At 36.4% G+C, this 16642-nt stretch overlaps 1 protein-coding gene across 2 annotated transcripts in view; it reads right to left on the minus strand.

The window, feature by feature from the left end:
• Positions 1-658: 658 nt before the first annotated feature.
• Positions 659-16642, minus strand: part of LOC131061240 (protein MOS2) — a 50436-nt gene continuing 34452 nt past the window's right edge. The window contains exon 2 of one of the 2 annotated variants that reach the window (XM_057994785.2): positions 659-1356. The gene's annotated coding sequence lies outside the window, so the exon portion shown is untranslated. Of the gene's footprint in view, positions 1357-6633; positions 7151-16642 lie in introns of those variants that run through there. The other variant, XM_059214057.1, reaches the window with a different exon arrangement.

Consider the following 16642-nt stretch of genomic DNA (forward strand, 5'->3'; position numbering starts at 1 on the left):
TCCAGTTTCATCTCATAAAAAGCTAATGAAGGTATCAGTATGGTAGAACATCTGTATTGACTTGTGTGGCATTTTTTTAATTCATAAAACCAATGAAGGTATTCACAGAAGTTTTACTATACTGATATCATGGACTCTGTAAATTTCATGCTTTTTAACTAATGAAGGTTCTCACTGTTCAACCATACAATTGAGTTTTTATCAGAGTTATTTCCAAAGGGATCTAATACACTGGTAAATAAAGCTATTCCATCAAATTCAACATAGAAGGATATGATACAGCCATAAAACAGTAGCAATTCATCTTTGATAGACCACTAATTTAAAACCAAGCTCTACATTTGCTTTGAAAATGCAGAAGCTCTAGGTATGGATGAGGGCCACATAATTACTATTTTTTTGGGAGACAACTGACAATAGCATACAGCTATTTTGAATATAAATGAAGGCTCTGGCATATTATCAATATTCTAAGACGATTATCCCCTGAGAAGTAGCATTTTATGTTTTTGACTTGGTGGTTAAAACATAAAACTAAAATAGTGGTAACGACTAAAATATATTTCTCTCAAGGTGGTCCAAATGGCATGAACCTGCTTGGTTAGAGTTACCCACATAAGAACTATTATTCTGCAATACGTGTTTTTGCATCCTATAATGGGAGATCATGAAATACGTTTCAATACATTGATTAAGTCTTCTCCACAATTGCTTAGAAAAAATTGTTCCATAATCTCCTGGACTTTGGAAACTTAATCCTCAGTAAGTATAATTTGATCTCCAGACAAGAAATTACTTGGTAGCAAAGCATTCAACTGCTGCTTGCCATTTATTAATACATTATAATAAGGACTCTTCAAGAGACTGCCATTTAATCCTTCACATGAGTATGCTTGATTACCAAAGAAACGGATTAAACAAGCAGAATCTTTAAACAGGAGTTTTTTATTCAACTGAAACAAAGAAGGAAGGTCTTTCCTATCCCCAACCTAAAATCAGCAATGGTCTCAACCAGCTGATTTATCTCCAGCAAAATATGAATATGATATGTCATTACCATCTAATTTTTATAGTTTTCATCTCCTGAAATTTCATTTTTTCTTTTTTGGATTACCTCATTTCCTATGTTTGCAGTTTCAACAGCACAAAATTTTATACCCTCAATATAAATGGATAATCTTCAAGCTGACATGTTTGCATCAAGCTTCTCCAGAACCGCACATCACCAAGGAGGTTTTGGAGATCTTTAAACATTTGCATTTATACAAAGATAACTCTTCATTCTCTGAACAGGATAGAATCATAGAACCTTTGTTATCTTCACGGATGCTGAAAACATATAAATGCGTGACAGACCTGTCAATTTTTTATACCACACACATCAGTTCACATCTTTTAGAAGAAAATTATATTTTCATCATCCTATCCATAAATACATCCCCACTGAGTCTGCATAATTTTTCAAAAAGACATTGATAACATAACTAAAGGCCATACTAATATAATAATGAGCAGGTCCTAGAAACCTAGAATGACTTTCTTTAGAACTTAAAGTGAAGCTACACACTTCGACTTATTCACTGCAAGTGAAAGAGTAAGAATGAAACTCGCCACTTGATAACAGATTAGTGTAAATCTCGAAGTATTTGAAAACAAAATATTCAAAATTTTAATAAAGCGTTAGGGATATCTGAGCTTACAAGAATCCAACCTCACAGAAACACTCTTATCAACCTAGATACAAAATAGTCAATTGAATATCAGAATGTATAATAGACAAATTTCAAATTGTTTGTACTTTGTACTAACAAAAACCATCATAAACTACAAGTAGAGAGTTCAAACTTAATGGAAATGCAATGAATTCTTGACTACCTCTGGATTTTATAGAACTAATTTATTAGAATTCTGCAGATCATAGCATGTTATTAACATTTCTCATGGTATCCTTTAATTTAATACAATAGTGCCCCCATCCCAATCACTACCCCTACCGGTCCGTCTTGTGAAGATTTTATTAAAACCTCTTAAGCATAGCATGTTATTTTTATGTTATTTGGCATGACTCTTTTGATCCACTGGATTACCTTATATGATCAATGGATTAAGATTACCATTCTCCTTCTGGCAATCTACAAGCATAGGATTTTCCCTCTGTTAAGGATCTTTTGGATCTTAATATGAAGAACAGTTGCTATGACTTTAATTGTCATATTTCAATTTAGAAAGTACCATATGATTTTGATTTCACATATGTTGTGTCTGTTTGCTTATGTCCTCCAAATGGAAGTGAGTTGCCTATGCATATGTAAAAACCACAGGCCATGATGATACATGTTTGGAGTTATATGCACTAAATAGTTTCATGGATGTTAGCTGAGACAACCCTAGCCACAAATTTCAGTATATTTGTTTTTGATAAGTTAGTTAAATGATGAAGGGCAATTAATCACTAGTTGATTGTAATTGATTTCTGGATTGACTGTAAGAATTTTTGCATCAAAGTTTCAGGTCACACTCCGCAAACCATCATCAGGATGAAATAGAATGGATTAAGGAGAAAAATGATAGTTTGCAGACTAAGACTCTGGTTAAAAGAGAGGAGAGGAGTAGTGGTGTAAAGGGTGCACACAGTTTGAAACCCCTCTCTTCTCTTTTTAACCAGTCTTGGTCTGCAAACTATCATTTTTCTCCTTCATCCGATCTCTTTCATCCTGATGATGGTTCACAGAGTGTGACCCAAAATGTTGATGCAAAAATTCTTACACAATTGAATCCAAAAATCAATTACAATAAACAACATAGACTCTGGAAATCTGATAAATTTTATTACAACTAGTTTTCGGCTAATCACCCCATTTTTTATTTTCTTTCTCTGCAACCCTAGCTCTCCTCCTAACCCTTTGCTCTACAGGCATTAAATTAATTTCTAGTTTAAACAAGAATCAGCATTCTCCAAAGGTTGACTACATTTTTGAAGCCATGTATGCAGGATCCGAAACTGCTTGCCCACCCAAATCAGCATTTCTTTGCCCACAAATAGGTGTGTCATTTTGAGGCAACAACAATTTTCTGGCACACTCATGGGACTTCACTCTTGTAACTCTTATGAATTTTTTGTTTGTTGGGTCTTATTTTTTAAACAAAACCATTTGAACAATTTAGTGATAGCTCGAGATTTGTATGGAAATATTGACAAATCTATTTCTCTAAAGAAAAGTTTCACACATGCTACACCCATAGTATGATTTTTGTTTTAGAAATCATAGATATTTGCTCTGCTACGGCACTTATATTAAGCTGTGACTATGTTGTTGAATCCAGAATCTCATAACAGTTTACTTCTTTTTGATGCTTTTGCAGACGTGTGTTGTAGCAATGATTGGTTTTCATATGAATATTCCTTCTTGTATTCACATACAATGTCCATTTGCACAATACCAGTGCCCCTATGTGTGCTTGCCATGTTTGTCAAATGAAGCATCGGGGTATATCTTGCCCAATGCTTTTGTGAGCAGTGTAACAAATGGAATTTTGAAGCAAAATTCGTTAGATGTATGCACTCAGTTCAAACTTGCGGAAGTTCAAAAAATGGGTAATGCCTGGATGAGATGAAAAGAAATCAAGAATATAAAGCTCTACTTGCAAAAGCATATAAGCTGAGAAATGCTTTGGAATAGAAAAATGAGGCTATGCTTGTAGAGAGATGCCTAGGGGCAGAAAAATGAAAATATGAATGTTAAAATAACATAGTTCAACGGAGTTTCCTAATGGGCGACGCAGGGATGGGGAGACCAAGGGCCTAAATTTAGGGATGGTGGGGACACAATGGGGGTGGGGTGGGTGGTGTTGATATACAAATTGAGGTGAATTGAAATCTTCAGGGCAAAATCTGCAATATAACATCTCTGCAAGCACCCCATGAAAGACAAATTAGTTTTCACAAAGTTAAAGATTGCAATCAGTATATAATGGCATGTGCCATATAGCAAACAACTTGGTGGTATCCCCGACGGAGGTGCAATAGGTGGTGGTGCTATGAGGGGATGTTTCCCCAAGTCCCTAAGTTTTGGAAACATCCTCGTAAGGGAATGTCGGGTATTTTGTGGGAGATGTGTCCCCATGGAACAATGAAAAATACTAAGGTTGAGAGATTCCTTGGAGTGGAAATATAGAGCTCTGTTTGCAGAAATATGAAGGCTAAGAGATGCCTCCAGGTAAACAAAAAAGAAGCAAGCATATGAGGCATACTTCTAGCAATAGAGACATGAAGGGATAATGGAGAAAATGCTACTCTATTATTCAAGAGGTCCATTCTCAGTTATGCACATCTTGTAGTACAAGTATATTTTGCTGCTTATTCTATTCTTTTTCAGCTGTAAATGAATAGGAACCTAAAGGAATCTCTAGCGGACCTATAGCTGCACCAACATTAGTTTGTATGGCCTAACACCTTTGAAAAGCCATTTGCGGATGTCGTTTCTACAGAAGAATGCACCATTGCAAAACCACGTTTGCAACAAGTGGTGATGTCCTCAGATTTTGGCAACACCAAAATAAGATACAACCTCCTACTTGGGAGATTTTCAACAGTTTTAGGGATCCAAGTGCACTTCAAGCCATATTGAGCTGTTCCTCATTTCTTTCATGACTAGACACTGACGGAAAATGCATTCAGTGATCTGCTTCCATCTTCTAAGCTTCTGAATTCACACCCACTCAAATGTGATGAGACCAATGCATGGCATGTGAACAGCAAATCAAATCTAGGCAGTTTACACAAGCAGCACATGGAGTCGCAAAGAATTTCAAATGCCTGTTATGTTTCTTCATGCACTGCCTCTTGTTGTTCATCAAAGCCTCCAAGCTCATTTTGTATCATCTGCTGGTTAGAAAAGATAGTTACTTCTTCCTTCCCCTTAATGGTTTGCTTTGCAATGTTAACTAGTAGTTTTTCCCTTTCTCACAAATAAGATGCTTTGTTGGTCCGATGTTAAGAGTGTCCTCTTGTTATTTAATTAGTTTCATGTAGGAAGTGTTGTTGCATGCACATTTTTTCTTTTGTGCTTTGGTCCTCTAGTATTTTTCTTGACAGATCTTTTGCCAGTTGATGGATCCTTGTTTGGTAACCTATGTATGGGCAGATGATTAGAAATTCCTTGGTCTTCCCTCTTTAGTCTTTCATTGTTGGTATACTTACTTTTGGTGTGTGCAAGTTGATCCTCATGCAACTGAACGCATCTTCTTTAATAATGGGATGTTCTTTCTATGTTTCCAAAGTTGCTTCTTTCTTCTAGAAGATCCCTCATTTTAGTAGATGGATGCATATACATTTATGTTGTCCACTGCAGATCCAGTATATTGGTCAGACACATCAAAATTTCAGTGCAAAATTTTTTGAGTGTTGCATGTGGGCCTTGAATGTTTTGTTCTCATGATAGACAATTCTGAGATTCCTACACTACACTTTTGGTTGCAATTTCAAACTTCCCCTTTTGTTAATATGAGTTGTTTTTCATCATGGTGGAGGAAGATGTGTGGTGGTGGATTCCCCATATGTGTGTTGTGCACATCGCAGTTGGTTTTTGCATCCCCACAAATCTTTTGCGCTAAGTGTGTGGATGTTCAAATGCCTGGATTTTAACACAAATCGATCTAATCTTCTATGCTATTCTTTGTTGGCCACAAGCTTTCCATTTGGATGGAAAGTTCTCTTTGTCAAGAAAGTTCATTGCGAGCTATTTTTGTTTGTATGCAAACACAGTTTGCAAACAGGCCTTCTCCAATGGCAGATTCACATTCTTCATCAATGGAAGTTTCTGCAGTTTTCAAGATCTTTCATCAAATTTTTCCTTTTGGCAGAAGTTGTTACTATTTCACAAGCTTTCTTGCCAATGGAAAATTGCTTCTTTTTTGCGAGTTCTTTTGTTGTTAGAAGTTATTCGCTGGAAGAAGTTTCTTTTTCCACAAATCTTTTGGTGCAATTGTATTGTTTTGTGAGATTGTTCTTCACTAGCAAATTGTTGCAAACAAGTTTTTCATGGCAAAAGTTTCTTTGGGCTACAAGGTTCTCCTTAGGCGAGAGTCACAAATTTCCTTTTGCTTGCTGAAATTTTTAGGAGGTCTCTATCTAGTCTGAATTTCATTTTGCTTGCTAGAACTTCTGTGGGCCATGCATCTCAATGCAACATGTTGATGTGTGTTTTGTGACACTCTCCAACACAAAATAATATACCAAGTATTTTATCCTCTCTTCAATAAAGAAACCCCAAATGCTAAACAATATGATCAAATAAGGTAACCCCAAGGCTCCTATTGTCAAGTCTTGATGATGCAATGGATAGACCCAGTGAAATGATGTGATTTGTTGCTCTCCCAAAGGGGCTTAAGTTTTTCACTTCTGCAAAGCAGCTCGAACTTGAACATCCGGTATAGCAATTTAAGTGATGCTTTCTTCCTAAACTAACTTGAACTTCTACCAAACAAAGATCAAAAGGGTAAGGGTTAAAGAATCTAATCTAAGAACCTAAGGACAATGATGGATAATGCTTTAGATAGATGAATCCCATAAATCAAGCTTTGCTTTGCCATGAGGAAATAACTACACAAAACTCATGCGATCTCCAAAGATAATGAAAAAATTTCATATTGCAAACATCCATCCAAATAGCCAATGTTGGCGCAATTCAAAAGATCATCCACAATCAAAAATCTAGAAATGTTGACTTTGAATAATTTGATTGGTTGAGATGAATAGACGCCAACTCAGCTCTTATATGCCTTGTAAAGCTTCTCCTTCATTCATCTAGCTTCTTTATTTCAACTCCACTTCTATGTCATCATTAAGAAGTTCCATCCTTAATATCTCCATCAGATGAGTTTCTAACTTTGATTAACTCTTCTGAAACTTCAAAATGCTCTCCTTGATCTTTCCTTCCACATCTCATCTTCATCTTTGGAATCCTTCGCCATCTTCCTCTTGGATATCTTTGACCTTGATCTTCTTGTTGTAGTTGTATCCTCCATTTTGTGATGTTCTTCCTTTGTTATCTTCTTCCTTGCATGATTTGGACTTTCACCCTTTCATGTTGTTGAGGTATCTTTTCTCCATCGTTCATCATCATCCCATGCATCACTCCTTGCATTAATCCTGAAAAGAGAACATAGCTTAAATCATGATTGTGAATGAATGTCAATCCGGAGGATTTTTAGTGAAATGCTAGGAAATTATGAAACACATATTGAAATAAAAGCTCAAAATCTGTACTTCAGTCATCTCGATCAGCATTCTTCAAGGGGAAATTATGAAACAAATCTTAAAATGATATCAATAATTCACAAAAATTGCTTTACCAACCCTCCCATAATCAGGAAATAACATTTTAATGTTGGCATTCATCTGGAAGTCAATCACCAGATTTGGGGTGGATCATTCACTATGATTCCTTCAAATTGAATGCAGAACTGTTCAAACTGTGGCCTGCCTTTTTGTCTCAGCTACTTATTCTTAGAGGCACAAATATTCATCCACGGCATCATTCCCCCTCCAAACCAGTCAGCACAAGGAAGAGATAAGTAATACTTTGGGAAAACTCTAAGTTCTGAAGTTCATACAGATTAGAATGCTCCATAAAATGACCTTTCCCTCTCTTACTTTTCAAGATTTGAGCATGTTATGATAAGGGATATCATTACATTCGAGGGCAGCTTTTAATGGCGTTGAAAAAAAAAATTAAGAAAAGCAGAGACAAGTCATATTTTGTTCTTACAGACTTCAGTTTTATATTAAAAATTTAAATATTATATCAGACACTTTGAGTTTCCTGGTTAGGAGATCATTTATTATTTTCCTAAAAAAATCATTGTTATCCTTTTATCAGAATCCTGGTTATTAAAAGTAAAATAAAACATGGCATAAGAAAAGCAAATATATTGCTCAGGCACATCTCCATGACCAATGACAATTTGATTTGGTTCCATTCCTTGCACAAGATCTCCATGACCAATGACAAGAACAGAATGAATTTCATCTCAAACTTATCCAATAGACAACAAGCATATTCCAACAACTCATGAATTAGCGATCCAAAGCTTATTTCAAGACATGCTCAAACCTTACAAAGCTGCAACAAAACATGATACATGTGAAAAATCAAGCCCTTGCCTAGAGGCAAACTCATGCCGAACTTCTGGAAGAAGCCATGCACAAAAAATCTTCAAATAGGATATTAAGAAATGCTTCTACCACCTCAGAAACAGTCAGACATTAGGCAAATCCCTCCAGCGCTGACTCTAGCAAGTTGGAGATGCAGAATTTTTTATGAAACCCTTCAAACCAAGTTCATCTAAGGAGAGGATTAGAGCCTTTCTCCATCTGTTCACTCAAACGAGCACTCACTGCATATTGTACTAATGAATGTAATGCCCTCAAATTATAAGACAACGACCCTTATTGCTAATTAGCAGTCAAATTCTGGAGATCCAAATATTCAAGTATCCAGTCCCAACACTACTGATTACCGTCCTATCAACATTTGGGAAGCTATGTTTGCTTACACAATTGTCAAGTAAGAGACAAACTGATTGAGCTTATAGCTTGACAATAGAGTCAGAAGAACTCAATCTTGCAGAGGTTGTATGAATTTCAGTGACAAACTGCAATGAGTCCATGCCCATACCACTTTGAATGAACCAAACAGGGACAATCAACACTTGTGTATTGTGACAAGTGTTCCATAATGTTTTCCTTAGATCCATTCAAGGACACAATGGAAAGTGATGCGACTCCACAATGACTGTGAAATTACCTCCACAAGAGCTAGCCTTTACACAAGGATGGTGAAGTGGAAAAACTCACGTCTTCTGGTAGTACTTCACTCTATCATAGACCATCCAAGTAACACAAACTTACATCAATTCTTCACTTTGTATCACTCAAGAAACTAAGGAAAATAAAGTTGAACACCTCCCACCATCAACAGTGAAATCTCATGCTTCTGCAGCTAAAAACAAATTCTCCTTTAAGGCCCATTCAATATTGAATTACACTTGCATCAAGACCTCAGTTTCCTGATTGGAAGCTTTATTGCACTACACCCACCCAACATTCTCCTTGTGTGTATTCTGCTATACCAACTTTCCAAGATTGACTACAATTTAAACCATCTTCTGGATACCAGATACTTCACTAAGCCCAATTATACTTTTGATTATCACTGAGTTAGCAATGGAGCACTATGATGTCTTCAAGACAACCTTCAAGATAATGTTTGGTGCCCACAAATGGTTCATCATACCTTTTCACCCTACCAATGCATGTGTGTCATGCCTCTGCCTCGAAGGAGATAACAATAACCACATGATTTTCTGTGAAGGGGATATCAAACAGCATGCGATTAAGAAGTCATCAAACAATAATCGATGGAGGATTATAAATTGTCATCACAAGATGTGATTAAGGAGGATAATGTTTGATTATGAAGAAACTCCAAAAAAGGTTAAATAGAAGAGGCACATCTTTGCTGAGAGGGCAGCCACTTTCCAAAGGGGCGCCTCTCTTCACGAAGTTACCAAGGTATATATGGAGGAAGTTCCATGCAGAAATGGGCATCATGGAATATCACACAATTTATCATCATTGTCTAAGGACAGCAATCAGCACTCAATAAGCAGACTCAGCAACTGTGTAATCAGCAGAAATAGAAGTAGGATCAGATTCTCATTAACCTGATTCAGACTTATTATAATCAGCCTCTAACCATCCGAATAATTGTGCATTGTGTGTATAGTTATTGGTTCATTAATTATCAATATTTAATTCTGATATACAAATATGAATGATTGATATAAATTGTATGTCTGACTAATAAAACTATTTGTAAAACCCCCATCATGTATAGAAGGGAGGATGTGTAAGGAAGGGGGAAATCATGAGGATTGCTATCTAGGTAGAATACCCTAAGTGGATGTCCATGTTGCCTGCCACTGGGGTCAAGAGGGCCAAAGCTCCACTCTTGGGCCTAGATAGGACAATCCAGGAACCTCCATTACGATCTCCTCTCCGACTCTATAATGATGGCTATTAATCCTAGAAGATGAAGCATGAATGGAGTAAGCAGGTACAAGAACCCCACTGGGTAGGATACCCTAAGTGGATGTCCATGTTGCCTGCCATCAGGGCCAAGAGAGCCAAAGTTCTGCTCTTGGGCTTAGTGTGGGATGGCTTCACACGGACCTATCATTCTTCTTCTCCCACAGCCTAATGTATTTAAAATCAAGTTATAAATATAATAATATTATATGAATATATGGATTAACCCTAATGGCTAATAATGGATATATATTATATGTGTATATGTTTCTTATGTTACGATTGCAGGATTCGATCCCAGGATCACATTATTAAAAGAGATATTTTACTTGGTAAAGATGTGACCCTAAACCTAATTTGTTGCAATGGTGATTCTAGGGCAAACTTTAGGGCAAATTAGGAAGGGGGTATTACAATGCGCCACGTAAATACACATCATCAAAAATAAATTAGTGTTTTTCAAACAAATATTTAGGGGTCAATATTTTTAGTCACACTTTATAACCCCTTCTTCAAGGTGAATGATAAGATTTCAGAATTAAGAGCTCATGATATAGAATATAGATAACTCTGGGTACATCATGAAGTCAAGAATCTTTAATACTAAATTAATGCATCAAACTTATTTAATATTTGCAACCATCCATTACTTATTGTTTGAATAACGTCAATTATTATATTATTGGCTTTTAAGCTTGAAGATATGAGGTTTTCATGACTCACTAAACAAAACTTCCGTCTTTGCTTAAAAAATTTATTTGCTAATGAATCTCAATTGCTTCCCTTACATTCCTCTTCATCAAGTGGTCTTCTTTAACCAAAATTCTGTTCTTCTCAAAGTATATATTGTGTGAACCATAATGAGACTGATTTGCTAAACCTGAGTTTTTAATGCAGCCCATTGAATACTAGAATAATGTGTAAAGTCATTTTTCTTGATATTCCTGATTTTTACCCTAAAACAATAATTCCAACATATGATGAGGATTGCATTATTCTTATAAATATAACTTTATCAAAAATGATGAAATTTTATTATGATATTCAACTTATAATTGTATGAATAATTCTGAAAATATAACTTATCTTGATTTTCTGCAATAATTCTCCTTCAAACTAGGATAATAATGGCTTCTCAAAGATCAATATACTCAGATCAATAAATCATAACATGTAATGTCCCCTACTAGGAAGCTGCCAATTTCCCAATAATCAACACCCATTACTTAATATTATCATGCCTTAAATTAATTTATTAAACTAGATAACCATATTTATTTATAGTACAATTGATAGTGGCTATTTTCAAGCCCCAATTCTTACTTCCTTTCTAATCCTCAACCCTAGGTGGGGATTTACTTGTCTAGGGCACAATGATACCACCTCCATAATTGGGCCCAGGTTTCAGGAACATCCATCCAGACCACTCTTGGGGCTCGCCTAATTTGGGATGGATTTACTCCACCTCTCCCTAACAATACCACACCTCAAATAGAAATGATTAAGCAGTTGGGCTATGAGTATACTAACTTCTCATGTATTATGAATATATATGAAATTAAGTATGGCTGTCATACTATTGTGGTCTACATTAATATTACTATTAAATTCTGCATAAGAATACTATCAGGCTTCACATATTAAGCACATCCTCGTGCATACCACCAAGAACAAGGATGTTACTGTCTATAACTTAATAACAGTTCTGATCTGATCTGATAGATGGTGATGTCACTGGATGCTTTGACTCCTTTCCTTTATATCTCTCAATGTGAGGGAGAGGTCACACCTCTTCATCATGTATGCCCTTTTGCAAGAGACACACCCTTTCACCATTAGCGCCCTTTGAAAGAGTGAAACTCTTCATTGTTTATGCACTTTGAAAGGGGCACAACCTTTCACAATCAGATCCGCACTTCTGATTCCCAAATTATCCCTCCTTCAAATGAGTTCTCTTCTCCATTTTATACCCTCATATTTGGTGGGGTCACAACTTATCATTTCATGCCTTTTAACCATTCATTAACTTTATTCAAATTTTAATTATATTCCTTCATACTTTAATTTATTTTTTATTTTTTATTCTTTTGTATTTTAAATTTTATTATTATTATTTATTATTAAATCATATTTCAAAGTGGGGACATTACATAACACAATACTCAATTAATCAAATCATGAGTTCTCCAGAAATACTTTGCAAATCTGCTGAATTAGAGGGTTTCACTGTTTCAGCCCTAACTCAACAGTGACAATACCAAAGATTTTGTCCCTAGCTTGCCAACAACCATGAAAGAATTGCAGTCCTTCCAACTCTTAGCCCACCTTGGAGGGTTTTTCGTCCTCCTTGACCAAGATTTGGGTTTCCAACTTTTCATCCAAACTCAATAAGAGCATGAACGGGTTTTCGTACTTCCCATTCTTGTGAGCCCAGAAGGGATTTCATCCTTCTGATTCGCAAATACTACGTAGAATTCAAAACCGATATCTTGATGTATTTGCTAGATTATTGCTGATTTCTTGACTTCTCTTTATTGACATTTATTAAAGGATTGATGAGTGGATGCTTAAATGATGCTTGAATGAAATTGATTCTTAAATTGTTGATGCTTGAATGATGGATATTTGAACGACTGATGTTTGTATGATTGATTGATAGATTGATTGCTTGCTGGTTTGTTCGCTTAATTCCTTTATTCCCAATTAATGATTGATAGATGATTGAATGATTTCCTCTGATGTATTCGTGGGTGATGATGTAATGATTGACGATTTGATATGTCGGTGAGTGATGATTGAATGAATGCTGATTTGATGTATTGGTGAGTGATGATTTTATAGCTTGATTCTTGAATGGATTTCTGATTTTGTATATAGCTGAATGAATTGATATTTGATGACGAATTTCTGAATTGGGAATTCTCCATTCTACAAATTAAAGGTTCCCCAGTTTATATCTTCCAATGTGAGGGAGTCACACCTTTTTATTAATTTTATTGCCTGTGCAAAGGATAAACCCCTTCATAATTAATAGCTGCCTTAGAATGTTTTTTAGTAATCACTGATGATGAAATTCCCTTTAATCTTAATCGGCCCCCTTCATTCAATTCCTAACCTCTTCTAATTTTATGACCCAAGTTTAACTGCTATAAAGGCCACAATCTGACCTTTAAAGACTGCGATCTCATCTATAAAGGCTGAGAGATCTCATAGATTGGTGAGGGTATGACACAATGCTTCTTGATTTGCTATTAAAAAGTCCCACCTAATATAAGGCCACACAAGTACAACAATCTTGTATGCCCTGCTGCCTAATTGTGAGTTACAAGCATTTTTATAGATTTTTTTCTTTTTTCAAAAGCAAGAAAACAGTACTAAATAATGATCCTAGGCTCCTCACTATCTTATTAGATGTCTGTTGACGTGTATTTTGTACACAATCATACACAGAATAAAATACCGACAGGCATCTTATCCTCTCTTGAGAAAATAGTCTCTAACTGCTGAAGATCTGCAAAAAGGATCAGTTAGGTGGACTCCAAGGTTCTTTTAGTGGGGTCTCCACGTGTGGACAAGCTTTTTAGTGGTATGATGTGATTTGCTGTTTCCTTCAAGGCTTCTTACGGATTCAAAAGTTCGAAGGTTTTACTAATCTAAAAGGAACTTTCAAAAAAAAAAATGGGAAAAAGGACAGGGTTTAAGGAAGTCTAATCTAGCCCTATGAACGACTTAGCATGAATGAGATTTGGCAAGACTCAACCAATTTCAATTTTGCCATAAGATAACAACTCAATTGAAATTAGTGCGATCTTCTAAGGTAATAATGGTATTCAATGCATCAAAGACCAAGGACACTACCACGAAGGTACATATCCTAGATGCGAAAATGCTTGAAGGTTAAGGACTCAAAGTGTTTTCCAGTCGACCACGCAAGGCGTTCCTACAATCAGCAAGAAGCTAGTGGTTTGGATTGCGAATCCTACCAAATATCAAATCTCACACTTAGCCTTTCAAATTAACAAACTACTTTGATTGAGCGAGATTCAAGTACATCCAACAACCATGAAGATAACTTAAGACATTTGCAACAAAACACCATGACTTCAATATTTTATTGATTTCCAAGTCATCATATACAACAATTGCTTGAATTTCTCTCTTCAAGACTCAATCTTGCTACAAAATAAAAATTGCTTACAACTCTAATCTCTCAACTCTATTCTCTATTTTCTATTGACTATTCTATTACAAATGAAATGAAAAATGGGGGTATAAATAGCATCCCCAATTACAATGAAAGGTCCAGATTGAAAGTAAATCAATGGACAAGATCATGACACCTAAACCCTAATTAGGGTTTGTTACAAATGACCTCCTTTTTACTGAACAACATTAAATACATAACCAAATATTAAATTTGGCACAAAAATCAAGGAGGTATCAGCCAATGAGAAATAAGATGTTATGTCATCTGTAACAACCTTTCATCTAGAATCTTATTCCCTTTCCAATTCTCTTTCTTAGCATATGCAATGAATTTTGTCACGATTCCTTCGATTTCTGTGCTTGGAATATCGGGAAGATTCTTGATACTCTCTTCTAAGTGGATAACCTGATCAAATGCATCTAGAAGAGCTGTGTCCCAAGTGGGTTCAAGTTCCTTAGTTCTATCAATTAGGAGCATGGTGGCATACATCTGATCATACTGCTCATCTGTAACATCTGCGTCCTTGCGAAAGATGATCTTGATTCTATCTTCAAATTCTTGTAAATCCACATCTGTCTCGACCTCGATCCTTCTGCCAAGAATGGTACGAAGTACCTCAAATACTCTGTCCTGGATCGGATTGATCACCTCCTCAACTTGACCACATCTAATACTGATGTCCTCAAAGAGAACACTCTTTATATGGAGTAAGGTTGACCACTGAAACAAACTGTGAGAATCGCCTTCCAAGATCTTCTCTTGTGCTAAAATTCTTCTGGATGTATGTCTTATAACTTTCAAGACAGGAATGACAACGTCCTTGGTACGGGCAAATGCAGCTACTGTTGCCATCAATCTGTGGATTATCTCAAGAACTTGGATAGCCTGGTGGGTGATCTTCGACATCCTTGTAATAAACTCAATGGCCACCGTGTGAGATCTATCCATCCAATTACATGTACGCTGGACCATATTCCTGAATCTTTCTGCTTCATTGATTGATTGAAGGGGCAATGCCTGCAATGGTGATCTAACTGGATCCTGACGTCCCAAAGGTTCATTGATGTGACTGAAATATGTTCTCCATGCACCGACCTCTTTCTCAAGCTTTCTATTCTTTTCTACTTCTTCTCTAAATTTATCCTTCAATGCCTCAAATGTGTCGGTGGCATCATCTAAAGTCTGCTCTGCTGTGGATGGTCCTAACTCAATAGTCTGTATATGATAGTCTTCTGCTAGGATCTCACCCTCATATTTGTCTGCTGCCGGTGTAGCTATCTGCAGTTTTCTAGATCCAGTCTCATCTCGAATCATCTTGGACATCTTTATAGCCTTCTTCTTCTCTGTTGTCATATGTGAACGTCCAACAAGGCTCTCTAAATCAATTGCACTGTCCTCGTCCTCAATTACGATCACCTTAGTCAATCTTTCCTTCAACCAATCTGGGATATTTGATCTTGTCTCTTGAACTTGAATTTCTTTGTGTACTACTTCTTCTTGTCTGGGAGGAGATGTTACTTCATTATCATTATCTAAATCATAGTCTTGAAGAGATCCATCGGATGAAACATGCTGTGCCTGTTCTTCTTCCTGTCTGTCATTCTGTACCATCGATTCCATGGATTCTTCCACTCGAACTGTTCTATCTTCTGGCCTGGAAGAAGTACCTGGTGTTTGATCTTTGTTAGCACCTTGCTTTTTCTTGGAAGGCTCTTTCTTTTCTGATCTTTCCTTTCTCTTTGAACCTCTCGAATGGAGATTGCCCTCACTGGCACATCGGAGGTTACCTTCTCCTGAATTCCTAGGATTAGGATTGCCTTCACTAACACTGGCTCCACCTTCGGTTGGCTTTTCTTCCAAAGTAAAAGACATGGCTATGCCTTGTTCTCTCAACTTCTGATGTTGAATGTCTACCCATCTGCGAGTACAAGACAAGACTGGTGCCATCAATTCATCTAAATCCACGGCCTCGGGCTCATTCCAATTCAAACTAATTGTTTTGCTCTCTCTATCATATGAAGATTGGATGTGCCTGCCGTTGTCCTGAGCTTGGTCAGCTACTCTGTAAATCTTACATTTCCTGATGAAATCCAAAGGCAATCTAGAATGTATCTTACGTTTCACTTCGAGATCATCTAGGAGATTCATCATAAAATCTTCAATCTGGTACTCATGTCTAAATCTTCTACCGACCGTCTCCTCTAAATGTCCATGTGGATCAAAACTATTCCTCCAAGCAAAAGATGAAAAAGGATACAAGGCTAACTCCCTCTCTGCGTCATCCATGGCTGAGACATTGGGACATACCTCAACTGAATTACCCAAAATAATAGGTACCTGAACTC

Source organism: Cryptomeria japonica, chromosome 11 (genome assembly GCF_030272615.1).
Source record: "Cryptomeria japonica chromosome 11, Sugi_1.0, whole genome shotgun sequence".
In the NCBI taxonomy this organism is placed as follows: Eukaryota; Viridiplantae; Streptophyta; class Pinopsida; order Cupressales; family Cupressaceae; genus Cryptomeria; species Cryptomeria japonica.